Here is a 12212-nt window from a genome sequence, read left to right as displayed (position 1 = left end):
GACTACGGATCGCAGGATTTTTCATTCCATTTCACAATTTAACCAGATCCCTGCAAAACTGATCCTGAGATGGATGGAATAACGTCCCACACCTTTCAACACTGATATTTGTTTCTAATTTTCATTAATCTGCAATATTCACGATACATGGGGAGAGAAAAACGCAAAAATCAGCCGAATTAGCGACAGTGATTCAGCCTGTCTATCCCTCTATATGTCTAAGGCACTCTGTGCATGTCCGTTGGTGCGTGTATATTTTTGGTTATGTTTGTGTGTGTCTCTGTGTCTGTCTATCTGTATAGTATGTCACTGTGTTTGTGCAACTGTCTGTAGATATCATCACCATGAATCTGGTATGCCCTGGAGCTTTTAAAAAAAGACTTGGGGAAAATAATACGGTTGTGCCATTTGATATCGACTTTGGATCAGCGGCAGCATTTTCGACTTCAAGTCCCACTCCTGAGACTTGAGCATATAATCTTGGCTGACACTCAAGTGCAGTATTTGGGGAATTTTGTATTGTTGAAGCTGTTGACTTTCGGATGAAATGTAAAATGGAAGCTCCGTCTGCTCTCTCGGGTGAATGTGAATGTACCCAGAGCATTGTTCGAAAAAGAATATGAGTTGCCTCCGTGTCAATATTACTGGAAATGCTCACTGAAAACCTGTGTGTATGCGTGTGTCTGTGAGGGTGGAGCTCAAGCCCAGATTTGCACAGAGACAGAATGTGAAGGTTCCCAAGTCCAGAATGGCCGAGTGTATAAGTCGTTGCATTTAGGATCTAATGGGCTTATACCCGCGTGCGTTCGAACCCCTCTTCTGGTAACACTTGAATTTAACACCAATTTTCTCCAATCCTGCTCAGTGATACCCGAATGCCTTCTGTTGAATCTGAAACTCTGTCACACTCTCAACTGACAAAGAAATGATATTGTGTATCTCTGCCTCTCACTCTCTGTCTTTCGAGAGCTCTGTATATCTTTATGTGTTTGAGTCTCTGTCACTCTCTGACTCACTCTGTCTGAGGACCAACAAGCTGAATTCATGGAGCTCGGAGTTAAATTAAAAAGTAGGACCTCGAAGGTCGCAAAGTCAGGATTGCTACCAGTGCCACCTGCTCGTCGGAGCAGGAATCGCAGGATAGCTCAGATGAATACGTTGCTTGAAGTGTGGTGCAGATGGGAGGGATTCAAGTTCCTGGCACTTTGGAACCCGTTCTGGGGGAGGTGGGATCAGTACTAAATCGGACGGTCTGCACCTGGATCAGAACCAATGTCCAAGGGGGAGTGTTTGCTCGTGTTGTTGGGGAGGGTTAAAAGTAATATGGCAGGACGACGGGAGACAGAGGGAAGTGGAATGGGCGCAGAAGCGAAAGAATAAAAGTAAAGGTGGAGGGCAGAGAAACCCACGGCAAAAATCAAATAGGGCCACTTTGCAGCAAAATTCTAAAGGGTCAAAGTGTGTTAAAATAACAAGCCTGAAGGCTCTGTGCCTCATTGCGAGGAGTATTCGTAATAAAGTGGACGAATTAACTGCACAATTAATGAATATGATATTATTGGCATCACGAAGACATGGCTCCAGGGTGACCAAAGCTGGGAACTCAACATTCAGGAAGCATAGACAGAAATGAAAAGGTGGTGGGGTAGCGTTGCTGGTTGAAGAGGAAATTAAGCCAATAATAAGGAACGACATTAGCTTGGATGATGTGGAACATGTATGGGTGGAACTGCGAAATACCAAAGGGAAGAAAACGCAAGAGGAGTTGCGTGCAGATCAGCAAACAGTAGTAGTGAGGTTGGGGACAGCATCAAACAAGAAATTAGGGATGCGTGCCATAAAGATACAGCAGCTATTCAAGGGCGACTTTACTCTACATGTAGATTGGGCTAACCATGCAGAAAACAATACGGTGGAGGAGGATTTCCTCGAGCGTATTAGGGATGGTTTTCTCGACCAATATGTCGAGGGACCATCTGGATGGCTGGCCATCCTAGACTGGCTGATGTGTAATGAGAAAGGACTAATTAGCAATCTTGTTGTGCGAGGCCCCTTGGGGAAGACTGATACCATAATATGGTCGAAATCTTTATTAAGGTGGCGAGTGACACAGTTAATTCAGAGACTAGGGTCCTGAACTTAGAAAAATTTAACTTCGATGGTATGAGACGTGAATTGGCTAGAATAGACTGGCGAATGGTACTTAAAGGGTTGACGGTGGATAGGCCATGGCAAACATTTAAAGATCACATGGATGAGCTTCAACAATTGTATTTCCGTGTCTGAAGTAAAAATAAAACGGGGAAGGTGGCTCAACCGGAGCTAACAAGGGAAATTAAGGATAGTGTTAAATCCAAGGAAGAGGCATATAAATTGGCCATAAAAAGCCGCAACTTGAGGACTGGGAGACATTTAGAATTCAGCAGAGTAGGACAAAGGGTTTAATTAGGAGGGGAGAAATAGATTATGAGAGGAAGCTTGCTGGGAACATAATAAAGTTCCATAGATATGTGAAGACAAAAAGATTAGAGAAGACAAACGTAGGTCCCTTGCAGTCAGATTCAGGTGAATTTATAATGGGGAACAAAGAAATGGTAGACCAGTTGAACAATTACTTTGGTTCTGTCTTCACGAAGGAAGACACGCATAACCCTCCAGAAATACTAGGGCACCGAGGATGTAGCGAGAAGGAGGAACTGAATGAAATCCTTATGAGTCAGGTAATTGTGTTTGGGAAATTGAAGGGATTGAAGGCTGATAAATCCCCGGGGCCTGATAGTACTTAAGGAAGTGGCCCTAGAAATAGCGGATGCATTGGTGATCATTTTCCAAAAGTCTATCGACTCTAGATCAGTTTGTATGAACTGGAGGGTAGCTAATGTAACAACACCTTTTAAAAAAGAGGGGACATAGAAAACGGAGAATTATAGACTGGTTAGCCTTACATCAGTAGTGGGGAAAATGTAGGAATCAATTAATAAAGATGAAATAGCAGTGCATTTGGAAAGCAGTGACAGGATCGGTCCAAGCGGCAAGAAAATTATGAAAGGGAAATCAAGCTTGACTAATCTTCTGGAATTTATCGAGGATGTAACTAGTATAGTGGACAAGGGGAACCAGTGGATGTGGTGTATTTGGACTTTCAAAAGGCTTTCAACAAGGTCCCACACATGTATTGGTGTGCAAAATTAAAGCACATGGTATTGGGGGTAATGTACTGACGAGGATAGAGAACCGGTTGGCAGACATGAAGCAGAGAATCGGGATAAACGGTTCATTTTCAGAAAAGCAGGCAGTGACTAGTGGGGTGCCGCAGGGCTCAGTGCTGGGACACCAGCTATTTACAATATACATTAATGATTTAGATGAAGGAATTGAGTGTAATATCTTCAAGTTTGCAGATGATACTAACAGGGGTGGCGGCGTGAACTATGAGGAGGATGCTAAGAGGCTACAGGATGACATGGACAGGTTAGGTGAGAGGGCAAATGCATGGCAGATGCAGTGTAATGTGGATAAATGTGAGGCTATCATTTTTGGTGGCAAAAACACGAAGGCAGAATATTATCTGTATGGCGGCAGATTAGGAAAAGGGGAGGTGCAACGGGAGCTGCGTGTCATGGTACATCAGTCATTGAAAGTTGGCATGCAGTTACAGCAGGCGGTGAAGAAGGCAAATGGTATGTTGGCCTTCATAGCTAGGGGATTTGAGTATAGGAGCACGGAGGTCTTACTGCAGTTATACAGGGCCTTTGTGAGACCTCACCTGGAGTATTGTGTTCAGTTTTGGTCTCGTAATCTGAGAAAGGACTTTCTTGCTATTGAGGAAGTGCAGCGAAGGTTCACCAAACTGATTCCCGGGATGGAAGGACTAACATATGAGGAGAGACTGGATCGACTGGGCCTGTAGTCACTGGAGTTGGAAGGATGAGAGGGGATCTCATAGAAACATAAAAAATTCTGACGGGACTTGACAGGTTAGATGCAGCATACTGTTCCCATGTTGGGGAAGTCCAGAACTCGGGGACACAGTCTAAGGATAAGGGGCAGGCCATTTAGGACCGAGATGAGGAGAAACTTCTTCACTCTGAGAGTTGTTAACCTGTGGAATTCCCTACCGCAGAGAGTTGTTGATGCCAGTTCATTGGATATATTCAAGAGGGAATTAGATATGGACATTATGGCTAAAGGCACCAAGAGGTATGGAGAGAAAGCAGCAAAAGGATACTGAGGTGAATGATTAGTCATGATCTTATTGAATGGTGGTGCAGACTCGAAGGCCCGAATGCCCAACTCCTGCACCTATTTTCTAAGTTTCTAGGTTTCTTTGTTTGTCTCTGTCTGTCAATCTGTCTCTTTCTTTCTCACGGTGACAAAGGTCTGCTCCAATGGGATTCTCGCATTCTCCCTGTCTATTTGGCTCGCTCTTTCCCATCATCCCTCTCTGTCTGACTGTCACTCTCTTTCCCATCGTCTCTCTCTATCTGTCTCTGTCTCTGTCTGTTTGTCTTTCTTTGCTTGTCTCTGTTAGTCCCTGTCTCTAACCTGATAAGTATTTCCATCATTTTCTGGTTTTGTCTCTATCTCTCTCTTACGATCTGTCTTTATCATTCTCTTTCTCTCACTCTTTCCCTCTCTCTCTTAATAGATCACACACGCACATCTCTGTATATGTATATGTTTGAGTCTTTTTCTCACTCAGTCTGCCTCTCCTCCTCAGTTTCACACTTTCTGTCTCTCGTTGTCTCTATCTCGCCATCTGTCTCTCTCTGTTTGTCGGTTTGACTCTGTCATAGCGGAACCATGGACAGTCATTTTCCAACATTCCATAGACTCTGGATCAGTTCCTATCGACTGAAGGGTAGCCAATGTAACCCCACTTTTTAAAAAAGGAGGGAGAGAGAAAACAGGTAATTTTGACCGGTCAGCCTGAGATCAGTAGTGGGTAAAATGATGGAATCAATTATTAAGGATGTCATAGCAGCGCATTTCGAAAGAGGTGACATGATAGTTTCAAGTCAGCATGGATTTGTGAAAGGGAAAGCTTGCTTGACAAATCTTCTGGAATTTTTGAGGATGTTTCCAGTAGAGTGGACAAGGGAGAACCAGTTGATGTGGTATATTTGGACTTTCAGAAGGCTTTCGACAAGGTACCACACAAGAGATTAATGTGCAAAGTTAAAGCACATGGGATTGGGGGTAGTGTGCTGACATAGATTGAGAACTGGTTGTCAGACAGGAATGCAAGAGTAGGAGTAAATGGATACTTTTCAGAATGGCAGGCAGTGACTAGTGGGGTACCGCAAGGTTCTGTGCTGGGGCCCCAGCTGTTCACATTGTACATGAATGATTTGGACAAGGGGATTAAATGTAGTATCTCCAAATTTGCGGATGACACTAAGTTGGGTGGCAGTGTGAGCAGCGAGGAGGATGCTATGAGGCTGCAGAGTGACTTGGATAGGTTAGGTGAGTGGGCAAATGCATGGCAGATTAATTATAATGTGGATAAATGTGAGGTGATCCCCTTGGTGGTAAAAACAGAGAGACAGACTATTATCTGAATTGTGACAGATTAGGAAAAGGGGAGGTGCAACGAGACCTGGGTGTCATGGTACATCAGTCATTGAAGGTTGGCATGCAGGTACAGCGGGCAGTTAAGAAAGCAAATGGCATGTTGGTCTTCATAGCGAGGGGATTTGAGTACAGGGGTAGGGAGGTGTTGCTACAGTTGTACAGGGCCTTGGTGAGGCCACACCTGGAGTATTGTGTACAGTTTTGGTCTCCTAACTTGAGGAAGTACATTCTTGCTATTGAGGGAGTACAGCGAATGTTCACCAGACTGATTCCCGCGATGGAGGGACTGACATATCAAGAAAGACTGGATCAACTGGGCTGGTATTCACTGGAGTTCAGAAGAATGAAAGGGGATCTCATAGAAACGTTTAAAATTCTGACGGGTTTAGACAGGTTAGATGCAGGAAGAATGTTCCCAATGTTGGGGAAGTCCAGAACCAGGGGTCACAGTCTCAGGATAAGGGGCAAGCCACTTTCGACAGAGATGAGGAGAAACTTCTTCACTCAGAGTGGTGAACCTGTGGAATTCTCGACCACAGAAAGTTGTTGAGGCCAATTTACTAAATGTATTCAAAAAGGAGTTAGATGGGGGATCAAGGGGAATGGCAAGAAAGCAGGAATGGGGTAATTAAATTGCATGTTCACCCATGAACTCATTGAATGGCGGTGCAGCTCGAAAGGCCTAATAACCTACTCCTGCACCTATTTTCTATGTTTCTATGTTTCTATGTCATTCAATGTATCTGTCGACTTCTCATGGTGTCCAGTTCTGTTCATAGCTTGATTCCTGCTCTGACAAAACTGATATTCGTCAGTTCCTCGTTAGTAGAGTATTACGCATCCTCGCCTCACGCGGTGAGGCAGTTTTTTCAAAATGTTGAATTTTACTTCTGTTTCTTGGTAGAGATTCATGTTAAAACGTTCCATAGCAAAATAGAACAGTAAAAATACAGGTAGAGGAGATTGCCTCTTCCAGATTTTCAGCAAACGGAGACTTTTTCAGGATTCTCTGGCCGTCTGCTGCATAGAGATGGATGACTGAGTTTTTTCTGAGAAACTTTTAAGAGAGCAGAGAAGCACTATCCGTGGTCGAATGATTACGATGATGGATTTGAAACCGCTTGGATTTTCACTGCCCTGGTTCGAATCCTACCCACTACGATTCTCAGCATTTTTCATTCCATTTCACAATTTAACGAGATCTCGTCAAAACTGATCCTGAGATAGATGGAAGAACGTCCCACACCTTTCAACGCTGACATTTTTTCTCATTTATATTAATCTGCAATATTCACGATACATACGGATAGAAAAACGCAAAAATCAGTCAAAGTTACGACAGTGATTCAGCCTGTCTATCCCTCGAAATGTCTAAGGCATCTGTGCATGTCCGTTGGTGCGTGTAATTGTTTGGTTATATATGTGTGTGTGTCTCTGTCTGTCTATCTGTATATACATCTCTGTGTATGTGCAACTGTCTGTGGAAATCATCGCCATGAATTTGGTATGTCCTGGTACTTACAAAAAAGACTTGGGGAAAATAATACGGTGGTGAACTTTTGTATTGGCTTTGGTTCAGTGACAGCATTCGCGACTGAATCAGGAGTTTGTGTGTTCAAGCCTCACGTTTGAAACTTGAGCATATAATCTTGGCTAACACTCAAGTGCACCACTTAGGGAATTTTGCATTGTTGAAGCTGTTGACTTTTGGATGAAATGTAAAATTGAAGCTCCGTCTGCACCCTCGGGTGGATGTGAAAGGTCCTAGAGCATTACTCGAAAAAGAATAGAAGAGTTGCCCCCGTGTCAGTGTGACGAAAAATGTTCGTAAATGCTCACTGAAAGCCTCTGTGTGTGTGTGTGTATGTGGGTTTGGGGTTGAAGCCCAGGTTCTCACATGCACACATAGACAGAATCCAGATGCTGACAGTACCAGGATGGCCGAGTGGTTAAGACATTTGCTTTAAAATTCAATGGGTTTTTCCCGCGTGAGTTCGTATTCCACTCCTGCTGTCTCTTTAATTTAACACGGATTTCCTCCCATTCTGATCAGTGATATCTGTTGAATCTGCAATTGTTTGTAACGATGTGACACTCTGAGCCGATAATGAAATTAAATTGTGAAATGTATCTGTGTCGCTCGGTCTCTGCCTCTCTCTCTCTTTCGAGAGCTGTGAATGTGTTTCGATGTTTGAGTCTTGGTCTCACTCTGACTGTCCCAGTTTCTCTGTTTGTCTCTGTCTCTCAAATTGTCTCTTTCTCACGGTGTCCACTTCGGTTCAAAGTGGAATTCTCTTTGTCTGACCCGCTGTCCCTTTCCCATCATTTCGGACTGTCCATGTCTTTGCCTGTCTCTGTTAGTCCCTGTCTCTAACCTGATAAGTATTTCCATCGTTTTCTGTTTTTGTCTCTATCTGTCTCTCTCTTTGTCACTGTCTTTATCATTGTCTTTCTCTCACTCTTTCCCTCTCTCTTTTAATAGATTACACACACACATCTCTGTATATGTATGCGTTTGAGTCTTTTTCTCACTCAGTCTGCCTCTCCTTCTCAGTCTCACACTTTGTGTCTCTCGTTGTCTCTATCTCGCTTTCTGTCTCTCACTGTTTGTCGGTGTGTCTCTGTCTCTCAATGTGTCTGTCGACTTCTCATGGTGTCCAGTTCTGTTCACAGCTCGATTCCTGCTCGGACAGAGCTAATCAGCCTCAATTCATCGTTAGTATAGTGGTGCGTATCCTTGCCTATTACGTGGGATACTGGGGTTCAATTCCTGACCGCGTGGCAGTTTTTTCAAAACGTAGAATTTTACTTCTGTTTCTTGGTAGAGATTCATGTTAAAAAGTTCCAGAGCAAGATAGAACAGTAAAAATAATGGTAGAGGAGATTGCGTCTTCCAGACTTTTAGCAAACGGAGACTTTTTCAGGATTCTTTGGCCGTCTGCTGCATAGAGATGGATGACTGAGTTTTTTCTGAGTAACGTTTTCGAAGGCCCAGATGCAGTAGTCGTGGCCGAGTGGTTAAGGCGCTGGACTCGAAATCCATTGGCTTTTCTGGCGCAGCTTCAAATTCTGCTAACTACAGATCTCAGCATTTCACATTCCATTTCACAATTGAACCCGGTCTCTGCAAAACTGATACTGGGATCGATGGAATAACGTCCCACACCTTTCAACACTGACATTTTTTCTCATTTTTATTAATCTGCAATATTCACGATACATACGGAGAGAAATACGCAACAATCAATTAAAGTTACGACAGTGATTCAGCCTGTCTATCCCTGATTGATAGCCACGGTTGAGCCACCTTCCATTTTTTATTTTTATGCCAGACAGGAATGTACAATTGTTGTAGTTCATCCATGTGGTCTCTTAATGTCTGCCATTGCCAATCCACAGTCATCCCCTTAAGTATCATTCGCCAATCTATCCTAGCCAATTCACGCCTCATACCTTCAAAGATACCCTTCTTTAACTTCTGGACCATGATCTCTGAATTAACTGTTTTATACTCCATCCTAATGCAAAATTCCACCATATTATGGTCACTCTTCCCCAAGGGGCCTCGCACAACGAGATTGCTAATTCATCCTCTCTCATTGCACAACACCCAGTCTAAGATGGCCTCCCTCCTAGTTGGTTCCTCGACATATTGGTCTAGAAAACCATCCCTTATGCACTCCAGGAAATCCTCCTTCACCGTATTGCTTCCAGTTTGGTTAGCCCAATCTATGTGCATATTAAAGTCACCCATTCTAACTGCTGCACCTTTATTGCATGCACCCCTAATTTCCTGTTTGATGCCCTCCCCAACATCACAACTACTGTTTGGAGGTCTGTACACAACTCCCATTCACGTTTTTTGCCCTTTGGTGGTCTGCAGCTCTACCCATATAGATTCCACATCATCCAAGCTAATGTCCTTCCTAACTATTCCATTAATCTCCTCTTTAACCAGCAATGCTACCCCACTTCCTTTTCCTTTTATTCTATCCTTTAATTTAACACGGATTTCCTCCCATTCTGATCAGTGATCCCGGATTTTCATCTGTTGAATCTGCAATTTTCTGTAGGTATGTGACACTCTGAGCTGATAACGAAATGAAATTGTGAAATGTATCTGTGTCGCTCGGTCTCTGCCTCTCTCTCTCTTCAGAGAGCTGTGTATGTGTTTGTATGTTTGAGCCTTTGTCTCTCTCAGTCTGACTCACTCTGTCTGTCCCTGTTTCTCTGCTTATCTCTGTCTCTCAATCTGTCTCTTCCTCACGGTGTCCACTTCTGTTCCAAAGGGATTCTCTTAGACTCTTTGTCTGACTGGCTCTCTCTTTCCCATCATTTCGGTCTGTCCATCTCTTTGCCTGTCTCTAACCTGAAAAGTATTTCCATCATTTTCTGTTTTAGTCTCTATCTCTCTATCTCTACCTGTCTCTCTCCTTGTCACTGTCTTTATCATTTTCTTTTTCTCACTCTTTCCCTTTCTCTCTTAATAGATCACACACACACATGTCTGTATATGTTTGTGTTTGAGTCTTTTTCTCACTCAGTCTGCCTCTCTTTCTCAGTCTCACACTTTCTGTCTATCGTTGTCTCTATCTCGCTGTCTGTCTCTCCCTGTTTGTCGGTTTGTCTCCGTCTCTCAATCTGTCGACTTCTCATGGTGTCCAGTTCTGTTCACAGCTCGATTCCTGCTCTGACAGATCTGGTACCCATTAGTTCCTCGTTCGTTTAGTGGGTATATCCCGCCTGTTCCGCGAGAGACCGGGGTTCAATTCCCTGACGGGGAGGCAGTTGTTTCAAAATGTAGAATTTTACTTTTGTTTCTTGGAAGAGATTCATATTAAAAAGTTGCAGAGCAATATCGAGCTGTAAAAATACAGGTAAAGGAGATGGCCTCTTACAGAGTTTGAGCAGATGGAGACCTTTTCAGGAATCTTTGGCCGTCTGCTGCACAGAGATGGATGACTGAGTTTTTTCTGAGTAACGTTTACAAAAGGCAGCAACACAATAGTCGTGGCCGAGTTATTAAGGCGATGGACTAGCAATCCATTGGGGTTTTCCAGCGTAGGTTCGAATCCTGCCGACTATTTCTCAGCGTTTTTCATTCAATTTCACCAGGTCTCTGCCAAACTGATCCTGAGATCGATGGAATAACGTCCCACACCTTTCAACACTGACATTTTTTTCTCATGTTTATTAATCAGCAATATTTACGATACATCCGTTTAAAAAATCGCAAAAATCAGTCAAAGTTACGACAGTGATTCAGCTTGTCTATCCCTCGAGATGTCTAAGGCATCTGTGCATGTCCGTTGGTGCGTGTATATTTTTGGTTATTTGTTTGTGTGTCTTTGTGTCTATCTATCTCTATATATATCTCGATGTATGTGCAACTGTCTGTGGAAATCATCACCATGAATTTGGTATGTCCTGGAACTTATAAAAAAAACTTGGGGAAAATAATACGGTTGTGAACTTTTGTATCGGCTTTGGTTCAGTAGCAGCATTCCCGCCTGAATTAGGTGTTTGTGTGTTCAAGTCGCACTCCTGAGACGTGAGCATATCATCTTGGCTAACACTCAAGTGCAGCATTTGGGGAATTTTGCAATGTTGAAGCTGTTGACTTTCGGATGAAATGTTAAATTAAACTCCGTCTGCACCCATGGGTGGATATGAAAGGTCCCATGGCATTACTCGAAAAAAAATAGGAGAGTTGCCCCCGTGTCAATATCACTAAAAATGTTCGTAAATGCTCACTGGAAGCCGATGTGCATGTGTTTGTATGTGGGGTTGGGGTTGAAGCCCAGATGCTCACAGAGACAGAATGCAGGGTCTCACCGGACTAGGAAATCTGAGTGGTTAAGGCTTTGGACTTAAAATTCAATGGGTATTTTTCCGCGTGGGTTCGTACCCCACTCCTGGTATTTCTTTAATTTAACACGGATTTCCTCAAATTCTAATCAGTGATACCGGATTTCCATCGGTTGACTCAGCAATTTTATGTAACTATGTGACACTCTGAACCGATAATGAAATGAAATTGTGAAATGTATCTGTGTCGCTCGGTCTCTGCCTCTCTTTCTCTTCTGAGAGCTGTGTATGTTTTTGTATGTTTAAATCTTTGTATCTCTCAGTCTGACTCACTCTGTCTGTCCCTGTTTCTCTGTTTGTCTCTGACTCTCAATCTGTCTCTTTCTCACGGTGCCCACGTCTGTTCCAATGGGATTCTCTCAGATTATTTGTCTGACTGGCTCTCTCTTTCCCATCATTTCGGTCTGTCCATGTCTTTGCCTGTCTCTGTTAGTCCCTTCCTGTAACCTGAGAAGTATTTCCATCATTTTCTGTTTTAGTCTCTATCTCTCTCTCTCTGTCTGTTTTTCTCCTTGTCACTGACTGTATCATTGTCTTTCTCTCACTCTTACCCTCTCTCTCTTAATAGGTCACACATACACACATCACTGTATATATATATGTGTTTGAGTCTTTTTTCTTACTCAGTCTGCCTCTCCCTCTCAGTCTCAACTTTCTGTCTCTCTTTGTCTCTATCTCACTGTCTGTCTCTCCCTGTTTCGCTGTTTATCTCTGTCTCTCAATGTGTCTGTGTCCTCCTCACGGTGTCCAGTTCTGTTCCAATGGGATTC

General features: G+C 43.3%; 1 non-coding gene across 1 annotated transcript; it reads left to right on the top strand.

The window, feature by feature from the left end:
- Positions 1 to 10578: 10578 nt before the first annotated feature.
- trnaa-agc (transfer RNA alanine (anticodon AGC)) lies at positions 10579 to 10660 on the top strand. The gene has a single exon. It is a non-coding gene; the product is annotated as a tRNA-Ala (tRNA).
- Positions 10661 to 12212: the final 1552 nt, after the last annotated feature.

Source organism: Pristiophorus japonicus, chromosome 23 (assembly GCF_044704955.1).
Source record: "Pristiophorus japonicus isolate sPriJap1 chromosome 23, sPriJap1.hap1, whole genome shotgun sequence".
NCBI classification, from domain to species: domain Eukaryota; kingdom Metazoa; phylum Chordata; class Chondrichthyes; family Pristiophoridae; genus Pristiophorus; species Pristiophorus japonicus.
This window is presented reverse-complemented; position numbering and strand designations above follow the sequence as displayed.